The sequence below is a fragment of the Scyliorhinus torazame genome, chromosome 29 (genome assembly GCF_047496885.1).
Source record: "Scyliorhinus torazame isolate Kashiwa2021f chromosome 29, sScyTor2.1, whole genome shotgun sequence".
Lineage (NCBI taxonomy): Eukaryota > Metazoa > Chordata > Chondrichthyes > Carcharhiniformes > Scyliorhinidae > Scyliorhinus > Scyliorhinus torazame.
The window spans coordinates 21182664-21209808 of NC_092735.1; positions in this window are offsets into that span (position 1 = coordinate 21182664).

The following is a 27145-nucleotide window of genomic DNA, read 5'->3' on the forward strand; positions in this document are numbered from 1 at the left end:
CTGACACACACACACAAACATACTCTCACTCACAGAGACTGACCCACACTCTCTGACACACACAAACAGACACTCTCTCACTCACAGAGACCGACCCACACTCTCTGACACACACACACAAACATACTCTCGCTCACAGAGACCGACCCACACTCTCTGACACACACACAAACAGACACACTCTCACTCACAGAGACTGACCCACACTCTTTGACACACACACAAACAGACACTCTCTCACTCACAGAGCGTGACCCACACCCTCTGACACACACACACAAACATACTCTCACTCACAGAGCCTGACCCACACTCTCTGACACACACACAAACAGGCACTCTCTCACTCACAGAGACCGACCCACACTCTCTGACACACACACACAACCAGACATTCTCACTCACAGAGACTGACCCACACTCTCTGACACACACACAAACAGACACTCTCTCACTTACAGAGACTGACCCACACTCTCTGACACACACACAAACAGACACTCTCTCACTCACAGAGCCTGACCCACACCCTCTGACACACACACAAACAGACACTCTCTCACTCACAGAGACTGACCCACACTCTCTGACACACACACAAACAGACACTCTCTCACTCACAGAGACCGACCCACACTCTCTGACACACACACACAACCAGACATTCTCACTCACAGAGACTGACCCACACTCTCTGACACACACACAAACAGACACTCTCTCACTCACAGAGACTGACCCACACTCTCTGACACACACACAAACAGACACTCTCTCACTCACAGAGACTGACCCACACTCTCTGACACACACACAAACAGACACTCTCTCACTCACAGAGCCTGACCCACACCCTCTGACACACACACACAAACATACTCTCACTCACAGAGCCTGACCCACACTCTCTGACACACACACAAACAGACACTCTCTCACTCACAGAGCCTGACCCACACCCTCTGACACACACACACAAACACACTCTCACTCACAGAGACCGACCCACACTCTGACACACACAGAGACCGACCCACACTCTCTGACACACACACACAGACACTCTCTCACTCACAGAGACCGACCCACACTCTCTGACACACACACACAGACACTCTCTCACTCACAGAGACCGACCCACACTCTCTGACACTCACACACACACACAGATACTCTCTCACTCACAGAGACCGACCCACACTCTCTGACACACACACACAAACATACTCTCACTCACAGAGACCGACCCACACTCTCTGACACACACACACAAACACACTCTCACTCACAGAGACCGACCCACACTCTCTGTCACACACACACAGACACTCTCTCACTCACAGAGACCGACCCACACTCTCTGACACACACACACAAACACACTCTCACTCACAGAGACCGACCCACACTCTCTGTCACACACACACAGACACTCTCTCACTCACAGAGACCGACCCACACTCTCTGACACACACACACACAGACACTCTCTCACTCACAGAGACCGACCCACACTCTCTGACACACACAAACAGACACTCTCTCACTCACAGAGACCGACCCACACTCTCTGACACACACACACAAACACACTCTCACTCACAGAGACCGACCCACACTCTCTGTCACACACAAACAGACACTCTCTCACTCACAGAGACTGACCCACACTCTCTGACACACACACAAACAGACACTCTCTCACTCACAGAGACCGACCCACACTCTCTGACACACACACACACAAACAGACACTCTCTCACTCACAGAAACCGACCCACACTCTCTGACACACACACACAAACATACTCTCGCTCACAGAGACCGACCCACACTCTCTGACACACACAAACAGACACTCTCTCACTCACAGAAACCGACCCACACTCTCTGACACACACACACAAACATACTCTCGCTCACAGAGACCGACCCACACTCTCTGACACACACAAACAGACACTCTCTCACTCACAGAAACCGACCCACACTCTCTGACACACACACACAAACACACTCTCACTCACAGAGCCTGACCCACACTCTCTGACACACACACACAAACACACTCTCACTCACAGAGCCTGAACCACACTCTCTGACACACACACACAAACACACTCTCACTCACAGAGACCGACCCACACTCTCTGACACACACACAAACAGACACTCTCTCACTCACAGAGACCGACCCACACTCTCTGACACACACACACAAACAGACACTCTCTCACTCACAGAGACCGACCCACACTCTCTGACACACACACACAAACATACTCTCACTCACAGAGACCGACCCACACTCTCTGACACACACACAAACAGACACACTTTCACTCACAGAGACCGACCCACACTCTCTGACACACACACAAACAGACACACTTTCACTCACAGAGACCGACCCACACTCTCTGACACACACACACACAAACAGACACTCTCTCACTCACAGAAACCGACCCACACTCTCTGACACACACACACAAACATACTCTCGCTCACAGAGACCGACCCACACTCTCTGACACACACAAACAGACACTCTCTCACTCACAGAAACCGACCCACACTCTCTGACACACACACACAAACATACTCTCGCTCACAGAGACCGACCCACACTCTCTGACACACACAAACAGACACTCTCTCACTCACAGAGACTGACCCACACTCTCTGACACACACAAACAGACACACTCTCACTCACAGAGCCTGACCCACACTCTCTGACACACACACACAAACAGACACTCTCTCACAGAGACTGACCCACACTCTCTGACACACACAAACAGACACTCTCTCACTCACAGAGACCGACCCACACTCTCTGACACACACACACAAACAGACACTCTCTCACAGAGACCGACCCACACTCTCTGACACACACACACAAACAGACACTCTCTCACTCACAGAGCCTGACCCACACTCTCTGACACACACACACAAACATACTCTCACTCACAGAGCCTGACCCACACTCTCTGACACACACACACAAACATACTCTCGCTCACAGAGACCGACCCACACTCTCTGACACACACAAACAGACACTCTCTCACTCACAGAGACCGACCCACACTCTCTGACACACACACACAAACACACTCTCTCTCACAGAGCCTGACCCACACTCTCTGACACACACACACAAACATACTCTCGCTCACAGAGACCAACCCACACTCTCTGACACACACACACAAACAGACACTCTCTCACTCACAGAGACCGACCCACACTCTCTGACACACACACACAAACAGACACTCTCTCACAGAGACTGACCCACACTCTCTGACACACACACAAAGAGACACTCTCTCCCAGAGACAGACCCACACTCTCTGACACACACACAAACATACTCTCACTCACAGAGCCTGACCCACACTCTCTTACACACACACACAAACATACTCTCGCTCACAGAGACCGACCCACACTCTCTGACACACACACACAAACAGACACTCTCTCGCTCACAGAGACTGACCCACACTCTCTGAAACACAACACAAACAGACACACTCTCACTCACAGAGACTGACCCACACTCTCTGACACACACACACAAACATACTCTCACTCACAGAGACCGACCCACACTCTCTGACACACACACAAACAGACACACTCTCACTCACAGAGACTGACCCACACTCTCTGACACACACACACAAACATACTCTCACTCACAGAGACCGACCAACACTCTCTGACACACACACACAGACACACTCTCACTCACAGAGACCGACCCACACTCTCTGACACACACACACAGACACTCTCTCACAGAGACTGACCCACACTCTCTGACACACACAGAGACCGACCCACACTCTCTGACACACACACACAAACATACTCTCACTCACAGAGACTGACCCACACTCTCTGACACACACACAAACAGACACTCTCTCACTCACAGAGACCGACCCACACTCTCTGACACACACACACAAACATACTCTCACTCACAGAGACTGACCCACACTCTCTGACACACACACAGACACTCTCTCACTCACAGAGACCGACCCACACTCTCTGACACACACACACAAACATACTCTCACTCACAGAGACTGACCCACACTCTCTGACACACACACAAACAGACACTCTCTCACTCACAGAGACCGACCCACACTCTCTGACACACACACACAAACATACTCTCGCTCACAGAGACCGACCCACACTCTCTGACACACACACAAACAGACACTCTCTCACAGAGACTGACCCACACTCTCTGACACACACACAAACAGACACTCTCTCACTCACAGAGACTGACCCACACTCTCTGACACACACACAAACAGACACTCTCTCACTCACAGAGCCTGACCCACACCTTCTGACACACACACACAAACATACTCTCACTCACAGAGCCTGACCCACACTCTCTGACACACACACACAAACATACTCTCACTCACAGAGCCTGACCCACACCCTCTGACACACACACACAAACACACTCTCACTCACAGAGACCGACCCACACTCTCTGACAGACACAAACAGACACTCTCTCACTCACAGAGACCGACCCACACTCTCTGACACAAACACACTCTCACTCACAGAGACCGACCCACACTCTCTGACACACACACAAACAGACACTCTCTCACTCACAGAGACCGACCCACACTCTCTGACACACACACACAAACATACTCTCACTCACAGAGACCGACCCACACTCTCTGACACACACACACAAACATACTCTCACTCACAGAGACCGACCCACACTCTCTGACACACACAAACAGACACTCTCTCACTCACAGAGCCTGACCCACACTCTCTGACACACACAAACAGACACACTCTCACTCACAGAGACCGACCCACACTCTCTGACACACACAAACAGACACTCTCTCACTCACAGGGCCTGACCCACACTCTCTGACACACACACACAATCACACTCTCACTCACAGAGACCGACCCACACTCTCTGACACACACACACAAACACACTCTCACTCACAGAGACCGACCCACACTCTCTGACACACACACAAACAGACACTCTCTCACTCACAGAGACCGACCCACACTCTCTGACACACACACACAAACAGACACTCACTCACAGAGACCGACCCACACTCTCTGACACACACAAACAGACACTCTCTCACTCACAGAGACCGACCCACACTCTCTGACACACACACACAAACAGACACTCTCTCACTCACAGAGACCGACCCACACTCTCACACACACACACAAACATACTCTCACTCACAGAGACTGACCCACACTCTCTGACACACACACACCAACATACTCTCACTCACAGAGACCGACCCACACTCTCTGACACACACACACAAACATACTCTCACTCACAGAGACTGACCCACACTCTCTGACACACACACAAACAGACACTCTCTCACTCACAGAGACCGACCCACACTCTCTGACACACACACACAAACATACTCTCGCTCACAGAGACCGACCCACACTCTCTGACACACACACAAACAGACACTCTCTCACAGAGACTGACCCACACTCTCTGACACACACACAAACAGACACTCTCTCACTCACAGAGACTGACCCACACTCTCTGACACACACACAAACAGACACTCTCTCACTCACAGAGCCTGACCCACACCTTCTGACACACACACACAAACATACTCTCACTCACAGAGCCTGACCCACACTCTCTGACACACACACACAAACATACTCTCACTCACAGAGCCTGACCCACACCCTCTGACACACACACACAAACACACTCTCACTCACAGAGACCGACCCACACTCTCTGACAGACACAAACAGACACTCTCTCACTCACAGAGACCGACCCACACTCTCTGACACAAACACACTCTCACTCACAGAGACCGACCCACACTCTCTGACACACACACAAACAGACACTCTCTCACTCACAGAGACCGACCCACACTCTCTGACACACACACACAAACATACTCTCACTCACAGAGACCGACCCACACTCTCTGACACACAAACATACTCTCACTCACAGAGACCGACCCACACTCTCTGACACACACAAACAGACACTCTCTCACTCACAGAGCCTGACCCACACTCTCTGACACACACAAACAGACACACTCTCACTCACAGAGACCGACCCACACTCTCTGACACACACAAACAGACACTCTCTCACTCACAGAGCCTGACCCACACTCTCTGACACACACACACAAACACACTCTCACTCACAGAGACCGACCCACACTCTCTGACACACACACACAAACACACTCTCACTCACAGAGACCGACCCACACTCTCTGACACACACACAAAAAGACACTCTCTCACTCACAGAGACCGACCCACACTCTCTGACACACACACACAAACAGATACTCACTCACAGAGACCGACCCACACTCTCTGACACACACAAACAGACACTCTCTCACTCACAGAGACCGACCCACACTCTCTGACACACACACACAAACAGACACTCTCTCACTCACAGAGACCGACCCACACTCTCACACACACACACAAACATACTCTCACTCACAGAGACTGACCCACACTCTCTGACACACACACACCAACATACTCTCACTCACAGAGACTGACCCACACTCTCTGACACACACACACCAACATACTCTCACTCAAAGAGACCGACCCACACTCTCTGACACACACACACCAACATACTCTCACTCACAGAGACTGACCCACACTCTCTGACACACACACACCAACATACTCTCACTCACAGAGACCGACCCACACTCTCTGACACACACACACAGGCACTCTCTCACTCACAGAGACTGACCCACACTCTCTGACACACACACACAAACATACTCTCACTCACAGAGACCGACCCACACTCTCTGACACACACACAAACAGACACACTCTCACTCACAGAGACCGACCCACACTCTCTGACACACACAAACGGACACTCACTCACAGAGACCGACCCACACTCTCTGACACACACACAAACAGACACTCTCTCACAGAGACTGACCCACACTCTCTGACACACACACAAACAGACACACTCTCACTCACAGAGACCGACCCACACTCTCTGACACACACACAAACAGACACTCTCTCACTCACAGAGCCTGACCCACACCCTCTGACACACACACACAAACATACTCTCACTCACAGAGCCTGACCCACACTCTCTGACACACACACACAAACACACTCTCACTCACAGAGACCGACCCACACTCTCTGACAGACACAAACAGACACTCTCTCACTCACAGAGACCGACCCACACTCTCTGACACAAACACACTCTCACTCACAGAGACCGACCCACACTCTCTGACACAAACACAAACAGACACTCTCTCACTCACAGAGACCGACCCACACTCTCTGACACACACAGACACTCTCTCACTCACAGAGACCGACCCACACTCTCTGACACACACACACAAACATACTCTCGCTCACAGAGACCGACCCACACTCTCTGACACACACACACAAACAGACACTCTCTCACTCACAGAGACCGACCCACACTCTCTGACACACACACACAAACAGACACTCTCTCACTCACAGAGACCGACCCACACTCTCTGACACACACACACAAACATACTCTCGCTCACAGAGACCGACCCACACTCTCTGACACACACACAAACAGACACACTTTCACTCACAGAGACCGACCCACACTCTCTGACACACACACAAACAGACACACTTTCACTCACAGAGACCGACCCACACTCTCTGACACACACACACACAAACAGACACTCTCTCACTCACAGAAACCGACCCACACTCTCTGACACACACACACAAACATACTCTCGCTCACAGAGACCGACCCACACTCTCTGACACACACAAACAGACACTCTCTCACTCACAGAAACCGACCCACACTCTCTGACACACACACACAAACATACTCTCGCTCACAGAGACCGACCCACACTCTCTGACACACACAAACAGACACTCTCTCACTCACAGAAACCGACCCACACTCTCTGACACACACACACAAACACACTCTCACTCACAGAGCCTGACCCACACTCTCTGACACACACACACAAACACACTCTCACTCACAGAGCCTGACCCACACTCTCTGACACACACACACAAACACACTCTCACTCACAGAGACCGACCCACACTCTCTGACACACACACAAACAGACACTCTCTCACTCACAGAGACCGACCCACACTCTCTGACACACACACACAAACAGACACTCTCTCACTCACAGAGACCGACCCACACTCTCTGACACACACACACAAACATACTCTCACTCACAGAGACCGACCCACACTCTCTGACACACACACAAACAGACACACTTTCACTCACAGAGACCGACCCACACTCTCTGACACACACACAAACAGACACACTTTCACTCACAGAGACCGACCCACACTCTCTGACACACACACACACAAACAGACACTCTCTCACTCACAGAAACCGACCCACACTCTCTGACACACACACACAAACATACTCTCGCTCACAGAGACCGACCCACACTCTCTGACACACACAAACAGACACTCTCTCACTCACAGAAACCGACCCACACTCTCTGACACACACACACAAACATACTCTCGCTCACAGAGACCGACCCACACTCTCTGACACACACAAACAGACACTCTCTCACTCACAGAAACCGACCCACACTCTCTGACACACACACACAAACACACTCTCACTCACAGAGCCTGACCCACACTCTCTGACACACACACACAAACACACTCTCACTCACAGAGCCTGACCCACACTCTCTGACACACACACACAAACACACTCTCACTCACAGAGACCGACCCACACTCTCTGACACACACACAAACAGACACTCTCTCACTCACAGAGACCGACCCACACTCTCTGACACACACACACAAACAGACACTCTCTCGCTCACAGAGACCGACCCACACTCTCTGTCACACACACACAAACAGACACTCTCTCACTCACAGAGACCGACCCACACTCTGACACACACAGAGACCGACCCACACTCTCTGACACACACAGACAGACACTCTCTCACTCACAGAGACCGACCCACACTCTCTGACACACACACACAAACATACTCTCGCTCACAGAGACCGACCCACACTCTCTGACACACACACAAACAGACACTCTCTCACTCACAGAGCCTGACCCACACTCTCTGACACACACACACAAACATACTCTCACTCACAGAGCCTGACCCACACTCTCTGACACACACACACAAACATACTCTCGCTCACAGAGACCGACCCACACTCTCTGACACACACACAAACATACTCTCACTCACAGAGACCGACCCACACTCTCTGACACACACACACAAACATACTCTCACTCACAGAGACTGACCCACACTCTCTGACACACACAAACAGACACTCTCTCACTCACAGAGACCGACCCACACTCTCTGACACACACACACAAACATACTCTCGCTCACAGAGACCGACCCACACTCTCTGACACACACACAAACAGACACACTCTCACTCACAGAGACTGACCCACACTCTTTGACACACACACAAACAGACACTCTCTCACTCACAGAGCGTGACCCACACCCTCTGACACACACACACAAACATACTCTCACTCACAGAGCCTGACCCACACTCTCTGACACACACACAAACAGGCACTCTCTCACTCACAGAGACCGACCCACACTCTCTGACACACACACACAACCAGACATTCTCACTCACAGAGACTGACCCACACTCTCTGACACACACACAAACAGACACTCTCTCACTTACAGAGACTGACCCACACTCTCTGACACACACACAAACAGACACTCTCTCACTCACAGAGCCTGACCCACACCCTCTGACACACACACAAACAGACACTCTCTCACTCACAGAGACTGACCCACACTCTCTGACACACACACAAACAGACACTCTCTCACTCACAGAGACCGACCCACACTCTCTGACACACACACACAACCAGACATTCTCACTCACAGAGACTGACCCACACTCTCTGACACACACACAAACAGACACTCTCTCACTCACAGAGACTGACCCACACTCTCTGACACACACACAAACAGACACTCTCTCACTCACAGAGACTGACCCACACTCTCTGACACACACACAAACAGACACTCTCTCACTCACAGAGCCTGACCCACACCCTCTGACACACACACACAAACATACTCTCACTCACAGAGCCTGACCCACACTCTCTGACACACACACAAACAGACACTCTCTCACTCACAGAGCCTGACCCACACCCTCTGACACACACACACAAACACACTCTCACTCACAGAGACCGACCCACACTCTGACACACACAGAGACCGACCCACACTCTCTGACACACACACACAGACACTCTCTCACTCACAGAGACCGACCCACACTCTCTGACACACACACACAGACACTCTCTCACTCACAGAGACCGACCCACACTCTCTGACACACACACACACACACAGATACTCTCTCACTCACAGAGACCGACCCACACTCTCTGACACACACACACAAACATACTCTCACTCACAGAGACCGACCCACACTCTCTGACACACACACACAAACACACTCTCACTCACAGAGACCGACCCACACTCTCTGTCACACACACACAGACACTCTCTCACTCACAGAGACCGACCCACACTCTCTGACACACACACACAAACACACTCTCACTCACAGAGACCGACCCACACTCTCTGTCACACACACACAGACACTCTCTCACTCACAGAGACCGACCCACACTCTCTGACACACACACACACAGACACTCTCTCACTCACAGAGACCGACCCACACTCTCTGACACACACAAACAGACACTCTCTCACTCACAGAGACCGACCCACACTCTCTGACACACACACACAAACACACTCTCACTCACAGAGACCGACCCACACTCTCTGTCACACACAAACAGACACTCTCTCACTCACAGAGACTGACCCACACTCTCTGACACACACACAAACAGACACTCTCTCACTCACAGAGACCGACCCACACTCTCTGACACACACACACACAAACAGACACTCTCTCACTCACAGAAACCGACCCACACTCTCTGACACACACACACAAACATACTCTCGCTCACAGAGACCGACCCACACTCTCTGACACACACAAACAGACACTCTCTCACTCACAGAAACCGACCCACACTCTCTGACACACACACACAAACATACTCTCGCTCACAGAGACCGACCCACACTCTCTGACACACACAAACAGACACTCTCTCACTCACAGAAACCGACCCACACTCTCTGACACACACACACAAACACACTCTCACTCACAGAGCCTGACCCACACTCTCTGACACACACACACAAACACACTCTCACTCACAGAGCCTGAACCACACTCTCTGACACACACACACAAACACACTCTCACTCACAGAGACCGACCCACACTCTCTGACACACACACAAACAGACACTCTCTCACTCACAGAGACCGACCCACACTCTCTGACACACACACACAAACAGACACTCTCTCACTCACAGAGACCGACCCACACTCTCTGACACACACACACAAACATACTCTCACTCACAGAGACCGACCCACACTCTCTGACACACACACAAACAGACACACTTTCACTCACAGAGACCGACCCACACTCTCTGACACACACACAAACAGACACACTTTCACTCACAGAGACCGACCCACACTCTCTGACACACACACACACAAACAGACACTCTCTCACTCACAGAAACCGACCCACACTCTCTGACACACACACACAAACATACTCTCGCTCACAGAGACCGACCCACACTCTCTGACACACACAAACAGACACTCTCTCACTCACAGAAACCGACCCACACTCTCTGACACACACACACAAACATACTCTCGCTCACAGAGACCGACCCACACTCTCTGACACACACAAACAGACACTCTCTCACTCACAGAAACCGACCCACACTCTCTGACACACACACACAAACACACTCTCACTCACAGAGCCTGACCCACACTCTCTGACACACACACACAAACACACTCTCACTCACAGAGCCTGACCCACACTCTCTGACACACACACACAAACACACTCTCACTCACAGAGACCGACCCACACTCTCTGACACACACACAAACAGACACTCTCTCACTCACAGAGACCGACCCACACTCTCTGACACACACACACAAACAGACACTCTCTCGCTCACAGAGACCGACCCACACTCTCTGTCACACACACACAAACAGACACTCTCTCACTCACAGAGACCGACCCACACTCTGACACACACAGAGACCGACCCACACTCTCTGACACACACAGACAGACACTCTCTCACTCACAGAGACCGACCCACACTCTCTGACACACACACACAAACATACTCTCGCTCACAGAGACCGACCCACACTCTCTGACACACACACAAACAGACACTCTCTCACTCACAGAGCCTGACCCACACTCTCTGACACACACACACAAACATACTCTCACTCACAGAGCCTGACCCACACTCTCTGACACACACACACAAACATACTCTCGCTCACAGAGACCGACCCACACTCTCTGACACACACACAAACATACTCTCACTCACAGAGACCGACCCACACTCTCTGACACACACACACAAACATACTCTCACTCACAGAGACTGACCCACACTCTCTGACACACACAAACAGACACTCTCTCACTCACAGAGACCGACCCACACTCTCTGACACACACACACAAACATACTCTCGCTCACAGAGACCGACCCACACTCTCTGACACACACACAAACAGACACACTCTCACTCACAGAGACTGACCCACACTCTTTGACACACACACAAACAGACACTCTCTCACTCACAGAGCGTGACCCACACCCTCTGACACACACACACAAACATACTCTCACTCACAGAGCCTGACCCACACTCTCTGACACACACACAAACAGGCACTCTCTCACTCACAGAGACCGACCCACACTCTCTGACACACACACACAACCAGACATTCTCACTCACAGAGACTGACCCACACTCTCTGACACACACACAAACAGACACTCTCTCACTTACAGAGACTGACCCACACTCTCTGACACACACACAAACAGACACTCTCTCACTCACAGAGCCTGACCCACACCCTCTGACACACACACAAACAGACACTCTCTCACTCACAGAGACTGACCCACACTCTCTGACACACACACAAACAGACACTCTCTCACTCACAGAGACCGACCCACACTCTCTGACACACACACACAACCAGACATTCTCACTCACAGAGACTGACCCACACTCTCTGACACACACACAAACAGACACTCTCTCACTCACAGAGACTGACCCACACTCTCTGACACACACACAAACAGACACTCTCTCACTCACAGAGACTGACCCACACTCTCTGACACACACACAAACAGACACTCTCTCACTCACAGAGCCTGACCCACACCCTCTGACACACACACACAAACATACTCTCACTCACAGAGCCTGACCCACACTCTCTGACACACACACAAACAGACACTCTCTCACTCACAGAGCCTGACCCACACCCTCTGACACACACACACAAACACACTCTCACTCACAGAGACCGACCCACACTCTGACACACACAGAGACCGACCCACACTCTCTGACACACACACACAGACACTCTCTCACTCACAGAGACCGACCCACACTCTCTGACACACACACACAGACACTCTCTCACTCACAGAGACCGACCCACACTCTCTGACACACACACACACACACAGATACTCTCTCACTCACAGAGACCGACCCACACTCTCTGACACACACACACAAACATACTCTCACTCACAGAGACCGACCCACACTCTCTGACACACACACACAAACACACTCTCACTCACAGAGACCGACCCACACTCTCTGTCACACACACACAGACACTCTCTCACTCACAGAGACCGACCCACACTCTCTGACACACACACACAAACACACTCTCACTCACAGAGACCGACCCACACTCTCTGTCACACACACACAGACACTCTCTCACTCACAGAGACCGACCCACACTCTCTGACACACACACACACAGACACTCTCTCACTCACAGAGACCGACCCACACTCTCTGACACACACAAACAGACACTCTCTCACTCACAGAGACCGACCCACACTCTCTGACACACACACACAAACACACTCTCACTCACAGAGACCGACCCACACTCTCTGTCACACACAAACAGACACTCTCTCACTCACAGAGACTGACCCACACTCTCTGACACACACACAAACAGACACTCTCTCACTCACAGAGACCGACCCACACTCTCTGACACACACACACAAACAGATACTCTCTCACTCACAGAGACCGACCCACACTCTCTGACACACACACACAAACAGACACACTCCCACTCACAGAGACCGACCCACACTCTCTGACACACACACACAAACATACTCTCGCTCACAGAGACCGACCCACACTCTCTGACACACACACAAACAGACACACTCCCACTCACAGAGACCGACCCACACTCTCTGACACACACACACAAACAGACACTCTCTCACTCACAGAGACCGACCCACACTCTCTGACACACACACAAACAGACACTCTCTCACTCACAGAGACCGACCCACACTCTCTGACACACACACAAACAGACACTCTCTCACTCACAGAGACCGACCCACACTCTCTGACACACACAGAGACTGACCCACACTCTCTGACACACACACACAAACAGACACTCTCTCACAGAGACCGACCCACACTCTCTGACACACACACAAACAGACACACTTTCACTCACAGAGACCGACCCACACTCTCTGACACACACACACAAACATACTCTCTCTCACTCACAGAGACCGACCCACACTCTCTGACACACACACACAAACAGACACTCTCTCACTCACAGAGACCGACCCACACTCTCTGACAGACACAAACAGACACTCTCTCACTCACAGAGCCTGACCCACACCCTCTGACACACACACACAAACATACTCTCACTCACAGAGCCTGACCCACACTCTCTGACACACACACAAACAGACACTCTCTCACTCACAGAGCCTGACCCACACCCTCTGACACACACACACAAACACACTCTCACTCACAGAGACCGACCCACACTCTGACACACACAGAGACCGACCCACACTCTCTGACACACACACACAGACACTCTCTCACTCACAGAGACCGACCCACACTCTCTGACACACACACACAGACACTCTCTCACTCACAGAGACCGACCCACACTCTCTGACACACACACACACACACAGATACTCTCTCACTCACAGAGACCGACCCACACTCTCTGACACACACACACAAACATACTCTCACTCACAGAGACCGACCCACACTCTCTGACACACACACACAAACACACTCTCACTCACAGAGACCGACCCACACTCTCTGTCACACACACACAGACACTCTCTCACTCACAGAGACCGACCCACACTCTCTGACACACACACACAAACACACTCTCACTCACAGAGACCGACCCACACTCTCTGTCACACACACACAGACACTCTCTCACTCACAGAGACCGACCCACACTCTCTGACACACACACACACAGACACTCTCTCACTCACAGAGACCGACCCACACTCTCTGACACACACAAACAGACACTCTCTCACTCACAGAGACCGACCCACACTCTCTGACACACACACACAAACACACTCTCACTCACAGAGACCGACCCACACTCTCTGTCACACACAAACAGACACTCTCTCACTCACAGAGACTGACCCACACTCTCTGACACACACACAAACAGACACTCTCTCACTCACAGAGACCGACCCACACTCTCTGACACACACACACAAACAGATACTCTCTCACTCACAGAGACCGACCCACACTCTCTGACACACACACACAAACAGACACACTCCCACTCACAGAGACCGACCCACACTCTCTGACACACACACACAAACATACTCTCGCTCACAGAGACCGACCCACACTCTCTGACACACACACAAACAGACACACTCCCACTCACAGAGACCGACCCACACTCTCTGACACACACACACAAACAGACACTCTCTCACTCACAGAGACCGACCCACACTCTCTGACACACACACAAACAGACACTCTCTCACTCACAGAGACCGACCCACACTCTCTGACACACACACAAACAGACACTCTCTCACTCACAGAGACCGACCCACACTCTCTGACACACACAGAGACTGACCCACACTCTCTGACACACACACACAAACAGACACTCTCTCACAGAGACCGACCCACACTCTCTGACACACACACAAACAGACACACTTTCACTCACAGAGACCGACCCACACTCTCTGACACACACACACAAACATACTCTCTCTCACTCACAGAGACCGACCCACACTCTCTGACACACACACACAAACAGACACTCTCTCACTCACAGAGACCGACCCACACTCTCTGACAGACACAAACAGACACTCTCTCACTCACAGAGACTGACCCACACTCTCTGACACACACACACAAACAGACACTCTCTCACTCACAGAGACCGACCCACACTCTCTGACAGACACAAACAGACACTCTCTCACTCACAGAGACCGACCCACACACTCTGACACACACAGACACTCTCTCACTCACAGAGACTGACCCACACTCTCTGACACACACACACCAACATACTCTCACTCACAGAGACCGACCCACACTCTCTCACACACACACACAAACATACTCTCACTCACAGAGACCGACCCACACTCTCTGACACACACACAAACAGACACTCTCTCACTCACAGAGACCGACCCACACTCTCTGACAGACACAAACAGACACTCTCTCACTCACAGAGACCGACCCACACTCTCTGACACAGACACTCTCTCACTCACAGAGACCGACCCACACTCTCTGACAGACACAAACAGACACTCTCTCACTCACAGAGCCTGACCCACACCCTCTGACACACACACAAACAGACACTCTCTCACTCACAGAGACTGACCCACACTCTCTGACACACACACAAACAGACACTCTCTCACTCACAGAGACCGACCCACACTCTCTGACACACACACACAACCAGACATTCTCACTCACAGAGACTGACCCACACTCTCTGACACACACACAAACAGACACTCTCTCACTCAAGAGACTGACCCACACTCTCTGACACACACACAAACAGACACTCTCTCACTCACAGAGACTGACCCACACTCTCTGACACACACACAAACAGACACTCTCTCACTCACAGAGCCTGACCCACACCCTCTGACACACACACACAAACATACTCTCACTCACAGAGCCTGACCCACACTCTCTGACACACACACAAACAGACACTCTCTCACTCACAGAGCCTGACCCACACCCTCTGACACACACACACAAACACACTCTCACTCACAGAGACCGACCCACACTCTGACACACACAGAGACCGACCCACACTCTCTGACACACACACACAGACACTCTCTCACTCACAGAGACCGACCCACACTCTCTGACACACACACACAGACACTCTCTCACTCACAGAGACCGACCCACACTCTCTGACACACACACACACAGACACTCTCTCACTCACAGAGACCGACCCACACTCTCTGACACACACACACAGATACTCTCTCACTCACAGAGACCGACCCACACTCTCTGACACACACACACAAACATACTCTCACTCACAGAGACCGACCCACACTCTCTGACACACACACACAAACACACTCTCACTCACAGAGACCGACCCACACTCTCTGTCACACACACACAGACACTCTCTCACTCACAGAGACCGACCCACACTCTCTGACACACACACACAAACACACTCTCACTCACAGAGACCGACCCACACTCTCTGTCACACACACACAGACACTCTCTCACTCACAGAGACCGACCCACACTCTCTGACACACACACACACAGACACTCTCTCACTCACAGAGACCGACCACACTCTCTGACACACACAAACAGACACTCTCTCACTCACAGAGACCGACCCACACTCTCTGTCACACACACACAGACACTCTCTCACTCACAGAGACCGACCCACACTCTCTGACACACACACACACAGACACTCTCTCACTCACAGAGACCGACCACACTCTCTGACACACACAAACAGACACTCTCCCACTCACAGAGACCGACCCACACTCTCTGACACACACACACAAACAGACACTCTCTCACTCACAGAGACCGAGCCACACTCTCTGACACACACACAAACAGACACTCTCTCACTCACAGAGACCGACCCACACTCTCTGACACACACACAAACAGACACTCTCTCACTCACAGAGACCGACCCACACTCTCTGACACACACAGAGACTGACCCACACTCTCTGACACACACACACAAACAGACACTCTCTCACAGAGACCGACCCACACTCTCTGACACACACACAAACAGACACACTTTCACTCACAGAGACCGACCCACACTCTCTGACACACACACACAAACATACTCTCTCTCACTCACAGAGACCGACCCACACTCTCTGACACACACACACAAACAGACACTCTCTCACTCACAGAGACCGACCCACACTCTCTGACAGACACAAACAGACACTCTCTCACTCACAGAGACTGACCCACACTCTCTGACACACACACACAAACAGACACTCTCTCACTCACAGAGACCGACCCACACTCTCTGACAGACACAAACAGACACTCTCTCACTCACAGAGACCGACCCACACTCTCTGACACACACAGACACTCTCTCACTCACAGAGACTGACCCACACTCTCTGACACACACACACCAACATACTCTCACTCACAGAGACCGACCCACACTCTCTCACACACACACACAAACATACTCTCACTCACAGAGACCGACCCACACTCTCTGACACACACACAAACAGACACTCTCTCACTCACAGAGACCGACCCACACTCTCTGACAGACACAAACAGACACTCTCTCACTCACAGAGACCGACCCACACTCTCTGACACAGACACTCTCTCACTCACAGAGACCGACCCACACTCTCTGACACACACACACAAACACACTCTCACTCACAGAGACCGACCCACACTCTCTGACACACACACAAACAGACACTCTCTCACTCACAGAGACCGACCCACACTCTCTGACACACACACACAAACATACTCTCACTCACAGAGACCGACCCACACTCTCTGACACACACACACAGACACTCTCTCACTCACAGAGACCGACCCACACTCTCTGACAGACACAAACAGACACTCTCTCACTCACAGAGACCGACCCACACTCTCTGACACAGACACTCTCTCACTCACAGAGACCGACCCACACTCTCTGACACACACACACAAACACACTCTCACTCACAGAGACCGACCCACACTCTCTGACACACACACAAACAGACACTCTCTCACTCACAGAGACCGACCCACACTCTCTGACACACACACACAAACATACTCTCACTCACAGAGACCGACCCACACTCTCTGACACACACAAACAGACACTCTCTCACTCACAGAGACCGACCCACACTCTCTGACACACACACACAAACACACTCTCACTCACAGAGACCGACCCACACTCTCTGTCACACACAAACAGACACTCTCTCACTCACAGAGACTGACCCACACTCTCTGACACACACACAAACAGACACTCTCTCACTCACAGAGACCGACCCACACTCTCTGACACACACACACAAACAGATACTCTCTCACTCACAGAGACCGACCCACACTCTCTGACACACACACACAAACAGACACACTCCCACTCACAGAGACCGACCCACACTCTCTGACACACACACACAAACATACTCTCGCTCACAGAGACCGACCCACACTCTCTGACACACACACAAACAGACACACTCCCACTCACAGAGACCGACCCACACTCTCTGACACACACACACAAACAGACACTCTCTCACTCACAGAGACCGACCCACACTCTCTGACACACACACAAACAGACACTCTCTCACTCACAGAGACCGACCCACACTCTCTGACACACACACAAACAGACACTCTCTCACTCACAGAGACCGACCCACACTCTCTGACACACACAGAGACTGACCCACACTCTCTGACACACACACACAAACAGACACTCTCTCACAGAGACCGACCCACACTCTCTGACACACACACAAACAGACACACTTTCACTCACAGAGACCGACCCACACTCTCTGACACACACACACAAACATACTCTCTCTCACTCACAGAGACCGACCCACACTCTCTGACACACACACACAAACAGACACTCTCTCACTCACAGAGACCGACCCACACTCTCTGACAGACACAAACAGACACTCTCTCACTCACAGAGACTGACCCACACTCTCTGACACACACACACAAACAGACACTCTCTCACTCACAGAGACCGACCCACACTCTCTGACAGACACAAACAGACACTCTCTCACTCACAGAGACCGACCCACACTCTCTGACACACACAGACACTCTCTCACTCACAGAGACTGACCCACACTCTCTGACACACACACACCAACATACTCTCACTCACAGAGACCGACCCACACTCTCTCACACACACACACAAACATACTCTCACTCACAGAGACCGACCCACACTCTCTGACACACACACAAACAGACACTCTCTCACTCACAGAGACCGACCCACACTCTCTGACAGACACAAACAGACACTCTCTCACTCACAGAGACCGACCCACACTCTCTGACACAGACACTCTCTCACTCACAGAGACCGACCCACACTCTCTGACAGACACAAACAGACACTCTCTCACTCACAGAGCCTGACCCACACCCTCTGACACACACACAAACAGACACTCTCTCACTCACAGAGACTGACCCACACTCTCTGACACACACACAAACAGACACTCTCTCACTCACAGAGACCGACCCACACTCTCTGACACACACACACAACCAGACATTCTCACTCACAGAGACTGACCCACACTCTCTGACACACACACAAACAGACACTCTCTCACTCACAGAGACTGACCCACACTCTCTGACACACACACAAACAGACACTCTCTCACTCACAGAGACTGACCCACACTCTCTGACACACACACAAACAGACACTCTCTCACTCACAGAGCCTGACCCACACCCTCTGACACACACACACAAACATACTCTCACTCACAGAGCCTGACCCACACTCTCTGACACACACACAAACAGACACTCTCTCACTCACAGAGCCTGACCCACACCCTCTGACACACACACACAAACACACTCTCACTCACAGAGACCGACCCACACTCTCTGACACACACACACAAACACACTCTCACTCACAGAGACCGACCCACACTCTCTGTCACACACACACAGACACTCTCTCACTCACAGAGACCGACCCACACTCTCTGACACACACACACAAACACACTCTCACTCACAGAGACCGACCCACACTCTCTGTCACACACACACAGACACTCTCTCACTCACAGAGACCGACCCACACTCTCTGACACACACACACACAGACACTCTCTCACTCACAGAGACCGACCCACACTCTCTGACACACACAAACAGACACTCTCTCACTCACAGAGACCGACCCACACTCTCTGACACACACACACAAACACACTCTCACTCACAGAGACCGACCCACACTCTCTGTCACACACAAACAGACACTCTCTCACTCACAGAGACTGACCCACACTCTCTGACACACACACAAACAGACACTCTCTCACTCACAGAGACCGACCCACACTCTCTGACACACACACACAAACAGATACTCTCTCACTCACAGAGACCGACCCACACTCTCTGACACACACACACAAACAGACACACTCCCACTCACAGAGACCGACCCACACTCTCTGACACACACACACAAACATACTCTCGCTCACAGAGACCGACCCACACTCTCTGACACACACACAGACACACTCCCACTCACAGAGACCGACCCACACTCTCTGACACACACACACAAACAGACACTCTCTCACTCACAGAGACCGAGCCACACTCTCTGACACACACACAAACAGACACTCTCTCACTCACAGAGACCGACCCACACTCTCTGACACACACACAAACAGACACTCTCTCACTCACAGAGACCGACCCACACTCTCTGACACACACAGAGACTGACCCACACTCTCTGACACACACACACAAACAGACACTCTCTCACAGAGACCGACCCACACTCTCTGACACACACACAAACAGACACACTTTCACTCACAGAGACCGACCCACACTCTCTGACACACACACACAAACATACTCTCTCTCACTCACAGAGACCGACCCACACTCTCTGACACACACACACAAACAGACACTCTCTCACTCACAGAGACCGACCCACACTCTCTGACAGACACAAACAGACACTCTCTCACTCACAGAGACTGACCCACACTCTCTGACACACACACACAAACAGACACTCTCTCACTCACAGAGACCGACCCACACTCTCTGACAGACACAAACAGACACTCTCTCACTCACAGAGACCGACCCACACTCTCTGACACACACAGACACTCTCTCACTCACAGAGACTGACCCACACTCTCTGACACACACACACCAACATACTCTCACTCACAGAGACCGACCCACACTCTCTCACACACACACACAAACATACTCTCACTCACAGAGACCGACCCACACTCTCTGACACACACACAAACAGACACTCTCTCACTCACAGAGACCGACCCACACTCTCTGACAGACACAAACAGACACTCTCTCACTCACAGAGACCGACCCACACTCTCTGACACAGACACTCTCTCACTCACAGAGACCGACCCACACTCTCTGACACACACACACAAACACACTCTCACTCACAGAGACCGACCCACACTCTCTGACACACACACAAACAGACACTCTCTCACTCACAGAGACCGACCCACACTCTCTGACACACACACACAAACATACTCTCACTCACAGAGACCGACCCACACTCTCTGACACACACTCGTGTGTCTCGGCTTGTGTGTGTGTGCGGCGGGGGGGGGGTGGTTAGAGTAGGCTGGGCTCCGGGGGAGTGCCGGGAGGGGGTCCGTGCCGGGGTGGAGGTTGGGGGTTGGGGGTTGGGGGGGGTCCGTGCTGGGGTGGAGGTTGGGGGTTGGGGGGGGTCCGTGCTGGGGTGGAGGTTGGGGAGGGGGTCCGTGCCGGGGTGGAGGTTGGGGGGGGTCCGTGCCGGGGTGGAGGTTGGGGGGGGGTCCGTGCTGGGGTGGAGGTTGGGGGGGGGTCCGTGCTGGGGTGGAGGTTGGGAGGGGGGGTCCGTGCTGGGGTGGAGGTTAGGGGTTGGGGGGGGTCCGTGCTGGGGTGGAGGTTGGGGAGGGGGTCCGTGCCGGGGTGGAGGTTGGGGGGGGGGTCCGTGCCGGGGTGGAGGTTTGGGGGGGGGTCCGTGCCGGGGTGGAGGTTGGGGGGGGGGTCCGTGCCGGGGTGGAGGTTGGGGGGGGGGGGTCCGTGCCGGGGTGGAGGTTGGGGGGGGCTCCGTGCCGGGGTGGAGGTTGGGGGGGGGTCCGTGCTGGGGTGGAGGTTGGGGGGGGGGTCCGTGCTGTGGTGGAGGTTGGGGAGGGGGTCCGTGCCGGGGTGGAGGTGTGGGGGGGTCCGTGCTGGGGTGGAGGTTGGGGGTTGGGGGGGGTCCGTGCTGGGGTGGAGGTTGGGGAGGGGGTCCGTGCCGGGGTGGAGGTTGGGGGGGTGTCCGTGATGGGGTGGAGGTTGGGGGAGGGGTCCGTGCTGGGGTGGGTGATGGGAGGGCAAATGAGTTGGTCCACCTGGCCAGGTGCCAGCCTCCAACAGTTGGACCCATGCGGTCCATGCCACCTGGCTGGGGGGAGGAGGGGATATGGGCAATGATGACATGTCGTCGTTCCCCTCCCCCCCACCAGGCCGTCATGTTTTCAGACCATCCAGCGATGTTGGCCGCCGTGGTGGCAGCCGCTCATGTCTATGTTGCCCTGGATGAGGAGGAGGAGGAGGAGGAGGAGCGTGCCAGAGAGGCGGCGCAGGCTGCCGCAGAGGGGCAGGCGGCAGCCGCCCAGGCTGGAGGGACACCTGACCGACAGGACGAGGAGGGGGAGGAGGACGTCGCGGCCCCACGGCAACGGAGGCACCCGAGGGCGCCCCGTGTGTACCGGCCCCGGCAGTCATACCAGGACCTCACGGACCGGGAATGCAGGAGGAGACTCCGGATGAGCCGGGAAACCGTGGCACACATCTGCCACCTGCTGGCACACCTGGCACCGCGTGGCACTGGCGGGGGACACCCTCTCCCCGTGTCCGTCAAGGTTACGGTGGCCCTGAACTTTTATGCAACGGGGTCATTCCAGGCACCGAGTGGGGACCTGTCCGGCATATCGCAGACATCGGTGCATCGGTGCATCCGGGCAGTGACAGATGCCCTTTATGCCATGGCGCACCGCTACATCCGCTTCCCCGTGGACCGGGCCAGCCAAGATGCCCGGGCCGTGGGCTTCTCTGCCGTTGCCGGGTTCCCCATGGTCCAGGGCGTGATTGATGGGATGCACGTCGCCGTGCGGCCACCTGCAGATAACAGGGCCGTGTTCACTAATAGGAAGGGGACCTATTCGATGAACGTACAGGTGGTCTGCGACCACCGCATGATGATCCTGCACGTCTGCGCCCGTCACCCAGGCAGTGTACACGACTCATTCGTGTTGTCGCGGTCATCCATCCCCGGCATGTACGAGGGACGCCATCCCCGGCTGAGGGGCTGGTTGCTGGGCGACAGGGGCTACCCATTGCGATCGTGGCTGATGACGCCTATACGGAGGCCACGCAATGAGGCGGAGAACCGCTACAATGATGCCCATGTAGCGACAAGGGGAGTGATCGAGAGGTGCTTTGGCGTGCTGAAGATGCGTTTCAGGTGCCTGGACCTCTCTGGGGGCGCCCTCCAGTATCGGTCAGATAGGGTCGGCCGCATCATTGTGGTGTGCTGCGTCCTGCACAACATAGCCCAGCAGAGGGGCGATGTGCCGCAGGCAGAGGAGGGCGGAGTGGAGGAGCAGCAGGAAGAGGCCCAGTCCTCCCCAGATGAGGGGGATGGGGGCAATGGTCAGGGCAGACGGGGTAGACACAGGCTGGTGGCTGTCCACCGTTACCGGCTGGCCCAGCGGGCACGGGACAGACTGATAGACGCCCGCTTCACTGACTAGATGGGCGTGGGAATCGGGTAGTATGGCCACAGACCGCACACCATGACAACAGCCGACCACCCACACCCCCCACCCATCCACCCACCCAGCACCCTCATCCCCATCCCCAACCCCACACACCCCACCCGCATGCACACCACCCCCCCCCCCAATTGCCGATCCACCGGCGGCACAACGGGCCGGGCTCACCCAGTTGCGGGTGGACGCGTGTCTATCGCAGGCCATGGAGGATGATGACAACCCGCCCTGCGATGAGCTCCTGGCTCTACATCGTTGGACTATGTCTGACCCATGGCCACAGTACCACCATCCACCCGGACCATCCCTGCATGCGGCTGTGACACTGCAGCGCACGGTCCCGTCCTCTGCCCGGGGGATGTTGATGGCGGCCCAGGGGGAAGGGGGCAGACTCACCTGGGGCTGAGGTAAGACCACCCGTCACACACACACTTGCGCTCAACGTACATGACACGCCTGCACACTTTGGACAGAGCACAAAGGCAGCTTCGGTAGGTGTAACATTGACTTTAATAACCAAAGGAGTTCATGCACGTGCCCTAGCCGCTAAAACTCATCTGTGCCCTGCACCCGTGCCAACTTACTCAGTGTCTAATTGTTTGGCCTTACGGGCCCTTTGACTACGTCTACGTGGTTCCCCAGACGGTACAGCAGAACTGGAGGTGGACTCCTGTGATTCCTGCCCTCTGACACTGGATCCCTTTGGCGGCCGTTTCCTGGGGCGTCCTGGCCTAGATGGGCCAGGCTGCGGCCCGGGCGACTGGGATGCGAGCTGCCAGCCTGTCCTGCCCGTTGCCCACCCGATGCACCTGGGACGGAATGGGGGGAGTCCGAGGTGTCGCGGTGTACCGGGACCTCCCCTACAGAGGGAGCCGGGACGGACCACGCCACCTCCTCCTCCCTCAGGGTGCCCGATGGCCCCCAGGCCTCTACATGGGTGGGGGATGCGAACGGACTGGCCATCCGACGCGCCCCCGACATCTGGCGCTGCCAGTCCTGGAGGCCCGTGCTGGTATCGACAGGGGTCTGCAGGTTTGCAGCCATGGAGCCCAGGGGGTTGTCGAACCCTGTCTGTGACAGTGCGACGCCGGCTCGCACATGGCCACTGGCGCCGATGCCCTCAGCGATGGCCTGCTGAGACTGGGCCATGGCCTGCAGAGACTGGGCCATGGCCTGCTGAGACTGGGCTATGGCGTTGAGCGCCTCTGCCATCTGGCGCTGGCACTGGCTCATGGCCTCCTGTGAGAGGGCAGCCATTTCCTGGGCCACAGACGCCGCCTGCACGGAAAGCCCCAGGCCTCGCAAACCGTTCCCCATGTCTGACACCGTCGCACCCATTGCCTCCACCGCGGACGCCACCCGTGCGGTGTCAGCCTGGGTGGCACGCATGACCGGGACCACTCCCAGCTCCTGGACGCGGGTGGACTCCTCCACCTGCGACCGCAGCCGCCGCAAGCCACCCGTCACCCTCTTCACTCGTCTCCGGGTCGGTGGTTGCATCGGGGCTATGGGTGGGTGTGGTAACTGCAGGAACCCGGGATCCATCTGGGCGGCAG